This window comes from Bactrocera oleae, chromosome 3, assembly GCF_042242935.1.
Source record: "Bactrocera oleae isolate idBacOlea1 chromosome 3, idBacOlea1, whole genome shotgun sequence".
In the NCBI taxonomy this organism is placed as follows: domain Eukaryota; kingdom Metazoa; phylum Arthropoda; class Insecta; order Diptera; family Tephritidae; genus Bactrocera; species Bactrocera oleae.
The window spans coordinates 83,933,403-83,946,926 of NC_091537.1; positions in this window are offsets into that span (position 1 = coordinate 83,933,403).

Sequence of the window (13,524 nt, forward strand, 5' to 3'; positions counted from 1 at the left end):
GAACATAAGTGTAAATTAAGTGCGATGATAAATAGTTGTTGCTATCACATTTAGTTGCTTTACAAATGACTATTTGATATGACAATCGCACGCTGCACACACACACACACATATGCACTCAGAAATACTTAGCTAAAAAATTACATATGTTTATGTTTAAAAATAGGATATCAGTGAACCCTGCCTTATCGCTGCAACATGAGCGCCGCTTTCACATGAAAAGGGGCGTTATCCCTGGTTGCATGCCACAACAACGGCAACAAACAAGCGGCGGTGATCTTGAATTGTGTATACATTCCCAACTAACTATTTGTTGCATTGTGTTGCACCCTATCTGAAAGAGTGAAAACAAAAACAAAAAAAAAATGCAAAAAAACTTAAATTAATTTGTGATTAGCGATTATCGCTTGAAATGTACCAGACTAGGCGAATTCACCAGTTGCGCTTGCGTTGACGACTGTCGTTAAAGACAGCGGTGTTGGAAACATTAGTTGAAATAATTTTTAAAGATTTAAAAAAAAAATGCAAAACTCAATTGTCTCATGTTTTATGCTATTTGTACTTTTGATTTTTTAGGATCCCGAAAATATTGTGCTATCTCTAGTACCAAATTAAAAAAATTTTGGTGAAAGTGCAAAATCCGATTGACTTACATTTTTTGCTTTTTCGTACTTTCAAGTTTTCGGGATCCCGAAATAATATTGTAACAAAAATCATTACTACCGTAATACAAGTATAAATGGTTGGTACATAAAGAGCTAGAATATATAGATAATACTTTTTTTCAACCAAATATTTTCAATCATTCGGTATACCATAAATATTTGGTGCTTTCAAGTTTTCGGGATTCCGCAAATATGGTTTTATCTAATACCACTAATACGTATGTTATATTTTCATATTTTAAACCAAATAAGCTAGATTTTATTGATAATACTCAATTTTACTAGGATTCGGGTTCCGTAAATATTTAGTACTTTCAAGTTTTCGGGATTACGAAAATATTCTATTAACTAATTGTATCGCTGCAATTTTATATTAATTTCAAGCTTAGTTCACTAGATAATGTTAATAATACATTTTTACAACACAATATTTTCTAGAATTCGGGATCCGGTAAATATTAGGTACTTCTCTTATTCTACTAAAAAAGTACCTTTGATTTAAACGATTATAAGAATAAAATAGTCCTTGCATTTAAAAGAAACATGGTTAGGATATGCTTAAAACGATTTATATATTTTGGGATCCCGAAATGTTCGGGACCAAATTTCCAATTCTAATTTCAAATCAAACGAATTAACATTATCTTTGCACTTAAAATAAACGCTCTAAGCATGTTTAGGCTCTGAATAGGCTCTTTTGAGGGCAACTAACCAAACCATTGAGGTTAGGATCTATAATATCAATATTTAAGAAATATTATTATAATTGTGCTAATATTTTGCACACAAAGTTTAAATACATATCTTAAACCGGAATACAGAGCTTTACCACTCCTGTCAATTTTGTGTCCCGAAAAATCAGAAAATACGTAATGTTTAAGAACTCCGAAAATATCATGTAACAATGATTTTATGCTGGTGTTTCTGAATCAAAGTTTCAAAATTTTCGGGATCCCGAAAATTACGGGATTGCATGTTTTTTGCAAGTAAATATATATATATATATCATAAATAGTCGGGACCCCGAAATTCTTATATATAATTTTTTTGCATGTAAAATATGTCTGTATAATTTGTTTGGTTACATTAAAGTTTAATGCGTAATCTTTATAATATTTAAAGCAATAAGCCCGAATTTCTGAATTAAAAAATTTTAATTAAATCAAATTTTTTATATTTATGTACCTATTGAAAATTAATATATCCTACAGCAACAAATTTAGTTTTGATATATTTATATGAATACGCTTTTCTAAACAATTTACTTCGGGATCCGACTTTGTAACAATAATCCTGAACTTCGTGATTTGAAAATTTTTTATTATATTTTTTAACATTTATCAATCAATTGCGTATTCCCGATTTTAAAACTGTAATCACGAGCATTGAAATTTGAAAATTTTAATTTTACTTGAATTATTTTTATATTATTTTGCAGTCTAAACATTTAGCAATTTATTTAGAAATTGTAATCTCGAACTTCGGGATTTGTAAATATAGTAATCTTAAAATTTATCAGTTTATTTCGGGATACCGATTTTAAAATTGTAATAACGAATTTCGATATTTAAAAATAGAATTTTGTGTACATTGTTATATTTAATAGTCTAAACATTTATTATTATATTGTTTGGTTTTGCTTCTTGATTTTATTAATAAACTTCGAATTACACTTGCCATGACCAAACAATAAACCCGGCTTTCCCCACCTTATCACATGCGCTGCGGTTTTATAAGTCATACCATAGGCGACACATGCCGCTGCTTGATAAGGTTAATTATCAAATATTCAAAGCCGCTATATACGCATTTACTTCCTTTAAGCCCCGCCACCGCCATCGGCAAATCCGTAGTTGCATGCTAATCAGCAGTTAAGCGTGCAGCAGTAAATACTCATTCACTTACAACTTCCCTCACTTCTCATACTGAAAGAACGAAGCGCAGAAAACAAAGGGTATGCCACAATAAACGCTTTGCTTTCAGTATATCTGTCTAATAAAAGTGGCGACTGTTGCTTGGCAAAGCGTAAAAAGATGAGAGTGGCCTAACATTTTGCTTAGCTTTGCGCCGACAACTTTTTATGTGAACGTACTCATACAAAAGCGTACAACGAATTTTTCTGTCAAAACAAATGTCTGACGCAAAGCGATGCAAAAGTTCTATGTGAATTGGCCGTAAGCGTTTCCAGAGCGCTGCCAGGCAACGACGCGAATGACTAGCGCTTACTTAGTAATAAGTTTTATACTTATGTGTGTGTTTACCTATGCATGTATGCGTTTTATAACGCAATTTCTTGCCGCAAATTCATGTAATGACAATGACAATTAGTGTGGTAACTATAGCAACAAGAACAACAAAAGCGCTGCATTTTGCGCGGTATTAAGAAGTTAATGCGTAGCGCAGTGTTGCTTAATTTATGCAAAGGATTAAAAAGGATCAAAAGCTTGGCATTTTGAGAGGCTGCGATATAAGTGGGTGTATGCATATGTGTTAATATATATGTAAAAGTGTGTGTATGCATATGTACTTATGTATTGTATATGTGAAGCTTTAGCAGGTCATGGCTGCATGCAGTGAACCGCGGCTGTTGTTAAAGCTTCCGGCAGGGATATCACAATTGCTTATAACACATACACATGCCTAGATACATAGATATATACATACATACGCAAAAACTATCAAAACGCACACATACAGGTATAATTTACACATACATACACACATTATCAAAATTCCACTTCTTTACATATTCCAATATTCATTTGTAGTTAAGTCACTCTCCCCGACCTCTCCTACCGCCAACTATTATTTGTCGAGTCGAGTCGAGTCAGCGCCAAAACAAGTGCGAATTGTCTGCTGCCAACGCTGTGGCATGCAACAGGTCGGCCATTACAATTGTTGTCGCTCAACGTCAAGTTGCAAGCAGACGAATGACTCGTCCTGCGTTATTGCCTTTGTTCTTGCCAACTTATGTTATAGGCATACACTCGCAGACATATGATATACTTGCATACATATTTAATATATATACATATATGTATGTATAAGTATATACATATAGACATATTTCCATGTTTATATCCTGAGCAGGGTATATTTAGTTTGACACAGTTTGTAACACCCACAGTAACTTCGAGACCCTATAAAGTATACCATATACAAGTATATTATATAAATAATCAGCGTAAGGACTTGCGTCGAGTTGAATTTTTATGAAATTAATTTGAAATTTTGCACACAAGCTGTTCGCCCCAATAAGCTATTCATTTGTCGGAATGTAGCTGTCATATAAACTGGCCAATTAAAATCAAGTCCTCTTATGAAAAATTTTTTATTTGACAAATAATCTTCTCGAAATTGAGCATAGATTATTTCCCAAGGCAAGGCTACAATCTCCGAATATATTGTTTAGATCGACCTACTATAGCATATAGTTATCATACTAGTTATAAACTGGTACATCAAAAATAAGTTTTCGTATGGAAAACTTTCTTATTTAACAAGATAGGTTCACGAAATTCGGCGTGTATTATCGTCCAAGGCAAGGCTACAATCTCCGCAGAAACTGTTGAGATCGAATCTCTATAGCATGTAACTGTCATACAAACTGACCGATAAAAATCACGTCCTCGTATGGAAAACTTTTTTATTTAACAAGATAGCTTCACGAGATTCTGCGTGTACTATTGTCCAAAGCAAGGCTACAATTTCTGCAGAATTTGTTTAGATCGACCCACTAAAGCATATAGTTACCATACAAACTGGTACATCAAAAATAAGTTTTCGTATGGAAAATTTTTTTATTAAAACAGATAGCTTCACGAAATTCGGCGTGTATTATTGTCCAAAGCAAGGCTACAATCTCCGCAGAAACTGTTGAGATCGGATCTCTATAGCATGTAGCTGTCATACAAACTGACCGATAAAAATCACGTCCTCGTATGGAAAACTTTTATATATGTGAAGAGTATTTTCTTTTCTATTTTTTTTTTGTACTTTTTTTCATTTTCTAATTTTATAATGCTCTTAGTCGGTAGTTGCTACCGACAAAGCATGTTTTTACGGCGCTGCCATAAGACATTTAATTGCCCGCTTTTAATGCTCCATCTTACACTTTCGCGCATTTTACTTAGCAGACGAGCCACCGGCCACCATCCACCATCCAATGCCAAAACATTCCTTTCAAATTTTTTATGTGCACCATTCGTTGCCGTTCACCATTTAGGCTGCTGTTTGGCATTTACTATGTTCCATTAAAAATATACATGCGTGCATATGTATGTGTGTTGTTGTTTTATTGCTTTTACACATAATTGTGTGTTATTGTTATTGTTTTGCGTCTAGTTGCAGTTGTTGTTCTAATTGTGACACTCTAGGTGATTGGTGATAATTGATGTTTATTTATGAGTTGCAAACAAATAGTTTGAATCAACAACACGCCGAAATGACCTTATCACGAAGCATTCATCGGCGTTTTGCAGCCGCTCACTCACTCACTTAGTGGTGTGTTTGTATGCCGGAGTGGATTTGCATTCAACGCATACTCATTGTGCTCTTACCTGGGTTAATGGTATTTATGGAATGTGGCTGAAGTGTTTTGAACTGTTAGAACAACAGCAACAAGAACAACAAAAACAATAATAATAAATGGAAAGCGGCATATTTTTTTTGTTGGACTGTTAGATGAATGTGCGGAAAAGTGATGTAAATGGAAGATTAACGCCGAAAAATTAACTTGCGAATAAAAGCATACAACGAATCTCTTTCTCACTAAAGTTGTAGATTCAGAGATGAGCTTTTACAGCTTCTAAAATCGTTCTTAATTCCTTCATTAGTAAGAGGTACATTTTGCTTCTTCTCAGATATAATATTCGACGGCAAAGATTCTTTAAAAGCTGAAACTATACCTAACGCCTGCCTATTTTTATTGATTCTTTCCAATTTAACATCATATCCAAATCCAGGCGTATACTCGACATGCTGAAAAAACGCAGGATCAAGTATACGACTCCGGCTACAGTTATCAAATCCGACTAAAAAAGTTTTTAAATTCAGAAACTATTCCTATTGCTGGCCATAACCTAGTTCTCTTCCCAACCTAACATAGTTTTATAACTTGAATTTCGAACATCATGTCCGAATCTAAGAAGAACCGTCGACATGCAGCCAATATATGTATAAGCTATAATATCAGACTGAAAAATGCTTCAGTATATAGTATCCGACTGGAAATCCTGATATTATACCTATCTTAACAGAACGCTTTAATGTCAGATACTATACCTATCGCCCGCTAGAAAATCTTTTCAATCCTAGTTGCATAACTCGAATTTCGAACATGATATTGGCCAATATATTCGTTATAATATGCGACTGAAAAGTTGCTTCAGAAGTATTTGACTTCAAATTCGGATAAAATGTTCGAATGACCTCAATATATACATTTTACCAATCGAGAGTAAAGCTTCAGCAATTTTATATCCCAAGCTGTGTATAGTCAGCAATTTTCTGCTCGAAAATTCATCACTCATTCATTTTAGGATATTTAACATGGACCAAGGCATGGAAGGGCTACAATATTTTTATATATATCTACCATACAAACTAAACGATCAGAATCAGGAGAAATATTCGTTTATACCCTTTATGTCATAAGAAAAACACTATGAGCTAAATATTAAATGACCTTCTCTTCTCCTGCACCCCTTAATTAGAGGCAAGCAGACATAGCATTGCATAGCAGCGCACAGCGCAGCACAGCATTAGGCGATAATTCCAATTTTACCTTCAATTTCTGGTAAGTAACCTTGTCCTAATCACAGGCTTACTAACACGCCTACAAACGGTGCGACAATCCTAAGTACCGTTGTAGGCGTGGCAGGGTCACAAATTCATTAAACATTCCAAGAAGCTGTGCATAGCCGAGCTGCCATCTACATAAGAGCCGACTGGCGGCAGGTGCGTTGTAACGAAATGTAATTTAAGTGTTTTTGGTGACCACGAACACTGTGTATGTATGTATGCGTGTGTGTGTGTGTCACATGGTCATTTGCATGTCGCTGCCGTTGCATTGGTGCCGTGCGCTAATCCTTTATTCCATGGTCGCGGCGCGTGAAAAATGGTTGTATTAGCCGAAAAAACAACAACAATCACAAGTATGTTAAAATGTTGCACGTTGCCGTGTGGCATTTGTTTTTGCATTTATTTGCGGTGCTAATGCTGCGATTTGAATGCTGAGAATCTTTCGAACATTTTTAATTTCTTTTTTCGTGTTTGTTGTAAAATATTTGACGCTGCACGTTGGCGTTGAGTAAGTAACTAATTGCTAATCTAAATGCGGGTATAGAACACTTTAAAGCAGCGGCTGAAGCTTAGTTTAACGAAATGTTTTATCTGTTACATGTCGACGACAAAAGTATTTAGATTAATCCCCCATGGATTTGCATAAAAGAAACCTTCAACATTTTAATTGTGAACAAGTTGAAGTTGTTATATGACCTTATCACGGATCGAAAGACTTCGTGGATGCTGCGGTACGAGCTTGTCTCATCTTCTAGTTCTTGAGGGGCACGCCTAGTGTGAAATTAGCAAAAACATTATATTTTTCTTATATATTTCATTAGGTTATACTTGTGAAAACCCACACTATAATTTTGAATATTTATCACCAACAGTTCTTTGAGTTACAGCTTTCTAAAGTGTAGGCACTCAGTTCAATCAGTTTATCTTTAAAGTATTGTTAGAAAATGCTCATTAAAATCAACTCTATTAGAAACCATAGCAATTCTGATAGAAAGAGCCTGGTCTTTTCACATATTGGTAGAACCCAGCTGCAATTCATGAACTCCTCAAAACAACTAATTTAAATTTATTTCTAAGTCACCAGATTTGTAGAATTTCATATATTCTCAAGCTTTGAATAACCTCAAGAACGATCCCGAATAGTAAATATGTAAAGGATATTGCTGGAATCTATCACAAATACTAAGAATTCAGAAAAAAGCCTAATCTGTACTTAGTTATTTTGACAATAGTCGTTATGAAGTTATTTCGAAAGTCGTTTCGATGACTCATCTGCTCCGTTGTGTCTTTAAACGATTTACAAAACTTTACAGTTAGGATTTTTACTTAAGCAGTAAGGGGAGAGTCCGGTCTCTGGATACAACTGCAACCTTACGTTCTCTTAGGCGAATACGGCGCGTTTCCGAGTTACTTCGGAAGAGCAAAAAACGCATTTGTTATTCTTAAAACTCTTCCAGAAGTACGATTTAGAAGCTTGAATGGTGACAACATGAGTTTTCCCATGGAAGTAACTTATTTCTACGGAAAAAAAGTTTATTTAACGAACTACTAAATAGTTCTCGGTCGAATCTTATTCATATAATACAATGCTAACGAAATCTCAAATGCTCGAGTAAGCGAAATAAACTCCATATTTAGATAAGTAATACTAAACGACTTTACTTCCACTCCCTCCATAGACCCAATGCTAATGACTTTTAAACAAGTAGTCCAATTGGGGTCGCTAAGGAAAGGCAGCGATGATAGAGTAGAAACTACTATGGCGATTGAAATTGCTTCATAAAATCTACTTACTGCGCTCCACAGAAGTCATCTGGATGCTAGAGTAAGTTATTTTGTCATGTTTTCGAGAGGTGGTTAAACTGCCGTAAGTGCTGTTAATCCTTCCTCATAAAATATTTACGTTTCGATATGCAGAGCTCATCTAGATCGAAAAGAGTAAGAACCTAAATTCTGTTATGGTGATTCTATTATAAGCAAAAGTCTGCTGGAGTGAATTCTTCGAAGGCAAAGAAAAGTCGGACTGTAAAAAGTTCTTTCCTAGCGAACAGTTATATAGTTACATATTTACAGAACTGTCTCGAAAACGCAAACAAAGAAATGTATATTAAGTTATACACGTCGTCTGCGAGATGGAAAAGGGACTATTTGATATCGAAAAATGAAAAACTTCGACTGCAGTCGAAATACAGAAAACCTGTCCTTATAAAGCTAATATGAAATTATTGTTGTTAGTTCTGGAGAGCTTTAGGGAAAACCTGAAGCTGCATGAATCAAAAACCAACAAGATAGATAGCTAGACTCAGCGATCAAGCATCAATAGTGGATATGGGAGAGAAAAGAATCGCATATAAAACGTCATATTTAAAGCAATAAAAGGTCAGAGTGACAAGTTATATAAATTTTTTTTTTCCAAATTTACCTATCAACAAAAATCATTATGCTAATTTCCTGAGCGAAATTCAAATAGACAAAAATAACAACGACAAATGCTGTTAAAATCTAAAACCAGACCGAGATTATTTGCGTAAACCGCTTTCCGCTTCTGTGGCCCCTCTAGAATCGCAAAGTGAGTGAGTAAGCAGCCGTTAGCCAACAGAAATGAAGTCAGTGGCGACGTTAGAGACCTGCAGCGGTGGGGATAACGCTCAGTTTTGGTGAATGTGGAAGAAAGATTTATTTTATGGTTATAATCTCGCGCCACTGTCGCCGGTGCTTTCAATGTTGTCATGCCACATACAATAAATATTTGCTATATTGTTGTTGTTTGCAGCCATAATCACACCCAAAATGTGTGGTAGCTAAACACAACAACAAGCAATGCGGCAAAAAAAAAACAAACTTGTATGACCGCTAAAATGCAATGCGTGTTGTTGTCATTATTTATTATGATAGTTGTTGTTGTTGTCATTGCGGCTGCCACTTGCTAAACGAGATTAAAACATAATTTAACGGCACACAGCGGCACATAGGTAAATAAATACCTACGATTTCAGGTAATTTTCTCACTGATTGTTGTTGTCAGAAATAGCAACAATAACAACAACAACATACTAAAAAAAAAACGCTTTAAATAGTAGCGAAAAAAGCGTACTCACAACAACATTAACACAGCTTCACCGCTATAAATAGATAAATGAACATTTCTAATGCTGACAACAACAACAAGACCAACAACAATTTTTTTTTAATACCGCTTTGGTGTATGCGGTAAAAGTGAATTTCAATGCAGAAGTGTGATTTGTGACAGCAATAATAACAATAACAACAACAACACCACCAATAACAATGCCAAAAACAACAGTGCCGATGCCAGTGGCAGTGATGCGAAAACAAAACCACAATTTTGCATGTCAAACGGCGACGACAAACAAAATTGGCAAATAAATTCACAGCGATGCAATCAGAGCAAAGCGACGAACCAACAACAACAACACTATCTAGTGACTGGATATTTATTTGCATGAATGTTGAGTAAATTAACCTGGGCAATTTAAGATATTTGCGTATACATATGTTAAGTAATTTGTTGACAAAAGCAATTTGTATTTAAAAAAAAAAATTAAAAATAAAATAAATTAAGTAATTTAGAGAAAAAAAAAGTAAAGTTAATTGATATTATGCATTAAATTTAATATAAGAGGAAACTAATTGATTTCAATTAGTTGTGAATCTGTTTTTTATTTGGATTTAATTTAATTAAGTATTAATTAGCATCAATCAAATACTTCAAATTAAATTTCATAATTAATCTGATGATTTAGTATAACAATAAATTAAATGAAATCAAATACTTGTAACTTAATAATTTTATATAATTTAGCGCTGTCACTAAATTAATTAAGTCAATGGAATAATTTAAATTAAAGCGTAATACTCAGAATAATTAGTTTACAAGTAGCTACTATTTTTATATAATTCATCACTTTCACTAAAGTAATTAAAGCAATAACGTAATTATAATTAAATTACAATATATTAATTATATTAATTACTTAAAAGTACAACTTCTACTAAAATCTTTTAAACAAATTATACATTAACATTACATTATGGGAATTAATTAAATATAATAAATTATTCATTGAATGAAATCTTAATTAATTTTAATTCTAATAATAATAATTAATTACTTGTCCAAAATAAAATTAAACAATTATACATAATCCCCGAAATAATAAAACTAAATTTAAAATAATATAAAATAATAATGAGTTAAAGAAAAATTTAAATAATTTAAAAAACTATAATTAAATATAATAATGAATTAAATTAAATTGGTGAAAATTAAATTAAGTAAGGCAGAAAATAAAGAAATTTAATAATAAAATTAAATTTAAAATAATATAAAATAATGATGAATTAAAGAAAAATTAAAATAATTTAAAAAATTATGATTAAATATATTAATGAATAAAATTAAATTGGTATAAATTAAATTAAGTAAGACAGAAAATAAAGAAATTTAATACTAAAACTATATTTAAAATAATATGAAATAGTGATAAGTTAAAGAAAAATTAAAATAATTTAAAAAATTATGATTAAATATATTAATGAATTAAATTAAATTAAGTAAGACAGAAAATAAAGAAATTTAATAACTTAAAGATTTTTAGAAACAAAATAATTTTAAATAAATGAAATTAAGTTGATTCGAAGAAATTTAATAAAAATTACTCTATTTAATATCATAATTAATGTAAATAAGAACACTTCTGGTGGCAAAACTGCATATAAATAATTAACTTGAATAGTAATAATAATAGTAATAGTAATTTTATAGAAGTAAATTAAGTAAAGCGCAAAAAACTTAAGTAAACTAATTAACAAATTTAATTAAACTTGAATGAAGTTAATTAAATAATTTATGTTTGAATTACACAATAAAATTTAGAAAACTAAGATTATAATAAATTTAATAAATAAAATATTTCTGAATCCAAATAACTTTTTAAAATAAATGAAAATAATGTTAAATAATTTTATGAGAATACTTAATTTAACATTGTTATTATTTTAAATGACACTCTTTTGATTAACAATAATTGATTGTATAAAGATTGATGATTTAGAAAAAATAAGTTGTGTAAAAACCAAGAAAAATTAAGTAAAGTAATTAATTAATTTAATTATAATATTTAATTAGTCTGGAGTGAAATTAATTAAATAAATTAAGTACGAGTGACACAAGAAAATTGAATAAACAAACTAAAAATCATGCAGATGTAGGCATAGGTTAAAAAATAATTTAATTATATTAAAGGGGCGTGGCAACTGCATTATATTTGATATATCATTAGACGTATCTAAAAGAGTACACATTAATTAATTATTATTATTGTTATTATTATTATTATTATTATTATTATTATTATTATTATTATTATTATTATTATTGCTATTATTATTATTATTATTGTTATTATTATTATTATTATTAAGAGGGCGTGTTATAATATGAGGTTTTTCATTGACCATTTTAGAAAGAATTTACGTTCAATTAAGGTAACTCGGCACGGAGTTCATCTACCATCTTAATTAACACCTGCTACCAGCAGGAGTTTGGCTTTGTGAGAAAAGTAGCACCTTCTTTACAAAGTAATTTTTCATACAACATATAGGAAGTAATTTGCAAGGCTAGTAAAATTTGATAGTTGTATACTATAATATTTGTGAGTGAAGCGTTTGAGTTTCATAGCTCCTTATTGTTCAGCACGACTTTAGTGTTATCAGGAATAAGATATCTATAGTGTATTTGTAGGTTTCTTAGACCAAAGACATCGATAGGCAACTCAAATACTATAATAATTACCCACTCATTTTCCAAAAATTTTACATTTTAAAAGTGCTGAAAATATAAAAAAAAGACAACAACACTCACATTTTTAATTTCCGTATCAATGAATTTTTTTTTTTTTGTTTTGCTCAATAATACTTTTCTCTCATTTATAACGACAAACGTCAAAGCGCTGCATCATCTCTAATCTCCAATACATTGATCGTTTATCCATTAGCCATTTTGTGATTAGACAATTTTCCATTTAAGTTTTATTTTTATTTACTTTAATTTTTTTTGTTGTATTTTTTACATTTTTCGCATGTTGTTTTTGTTGCCGTTTTTGTTTCACATTTTTATATTGGCATTAACACCAAATTAAGCATTTTTATGCGCCATTGCGGCAGCAACGCCATCAAAATCGTCATAATTAACGACGACAACAAACACTAAAGCACACGAACAACAACAACACTAATAACTATGCACACATAACACTGCTTGTGGCAATAAAATAAGTAGAAGTCGGAGGAAAATGAGCTAAGCAACGACTATCGCAGACGAATCATCAGCGCTGATGGCTGGCTGGCGGTTGGCTACCAACAACCAACACAAACAATCGCCGCTAACAGTGAAGTGAAAACGTGTGTATATAAGTGTGCATGTGTGTGCATAAGCTAAGGTAAAAAACTGCAAGTTTGTGAGGAAACTAATACTTTTTCTATGCATTTTTATTTTAGTCAAACGTTGGCGTCAGCAAAAAAGTATTTACTGCGAAAAAAATGTTGAAATAAGTAAGAAGAATGAAAGTAGTAAAAGGTCAAGACAAAGAAGAGCATGATTTAGCCGTTGATTATATGGCAGACTTTATAGATACATAAATAATATATAGTTATAGAACTTGAGTGTTGGTAACTAACTGAGGTGTTTCCAGATATTTTTTCGGCTTCAAGCATAAAGATCACATGGAGCAAGTTAATGTCAAACTTTTTTCAGAAAAAGTTACTTTTGGACTGTAGAGTTTCTCTTTAGCCTCTGTTGGTTTCGGAAAGAAATTTTTTCGAATTTTTCGAATTTTTTTATGACTCTCTCTGAAAACCCAAATGAGTTTAAGCCGTAATATTTGAATTCCAACGAAGGTTTTTTACACAAAAATCCATACAGTTCGTGAGATATCGATAAGAAGCTGCTCACTTGTTGAAACCGCCGATATTGGACCACTAGCATATAGCTGTCATACAAACTGATCGATCAAAATCAATTTTTTGTAAGAAAAAT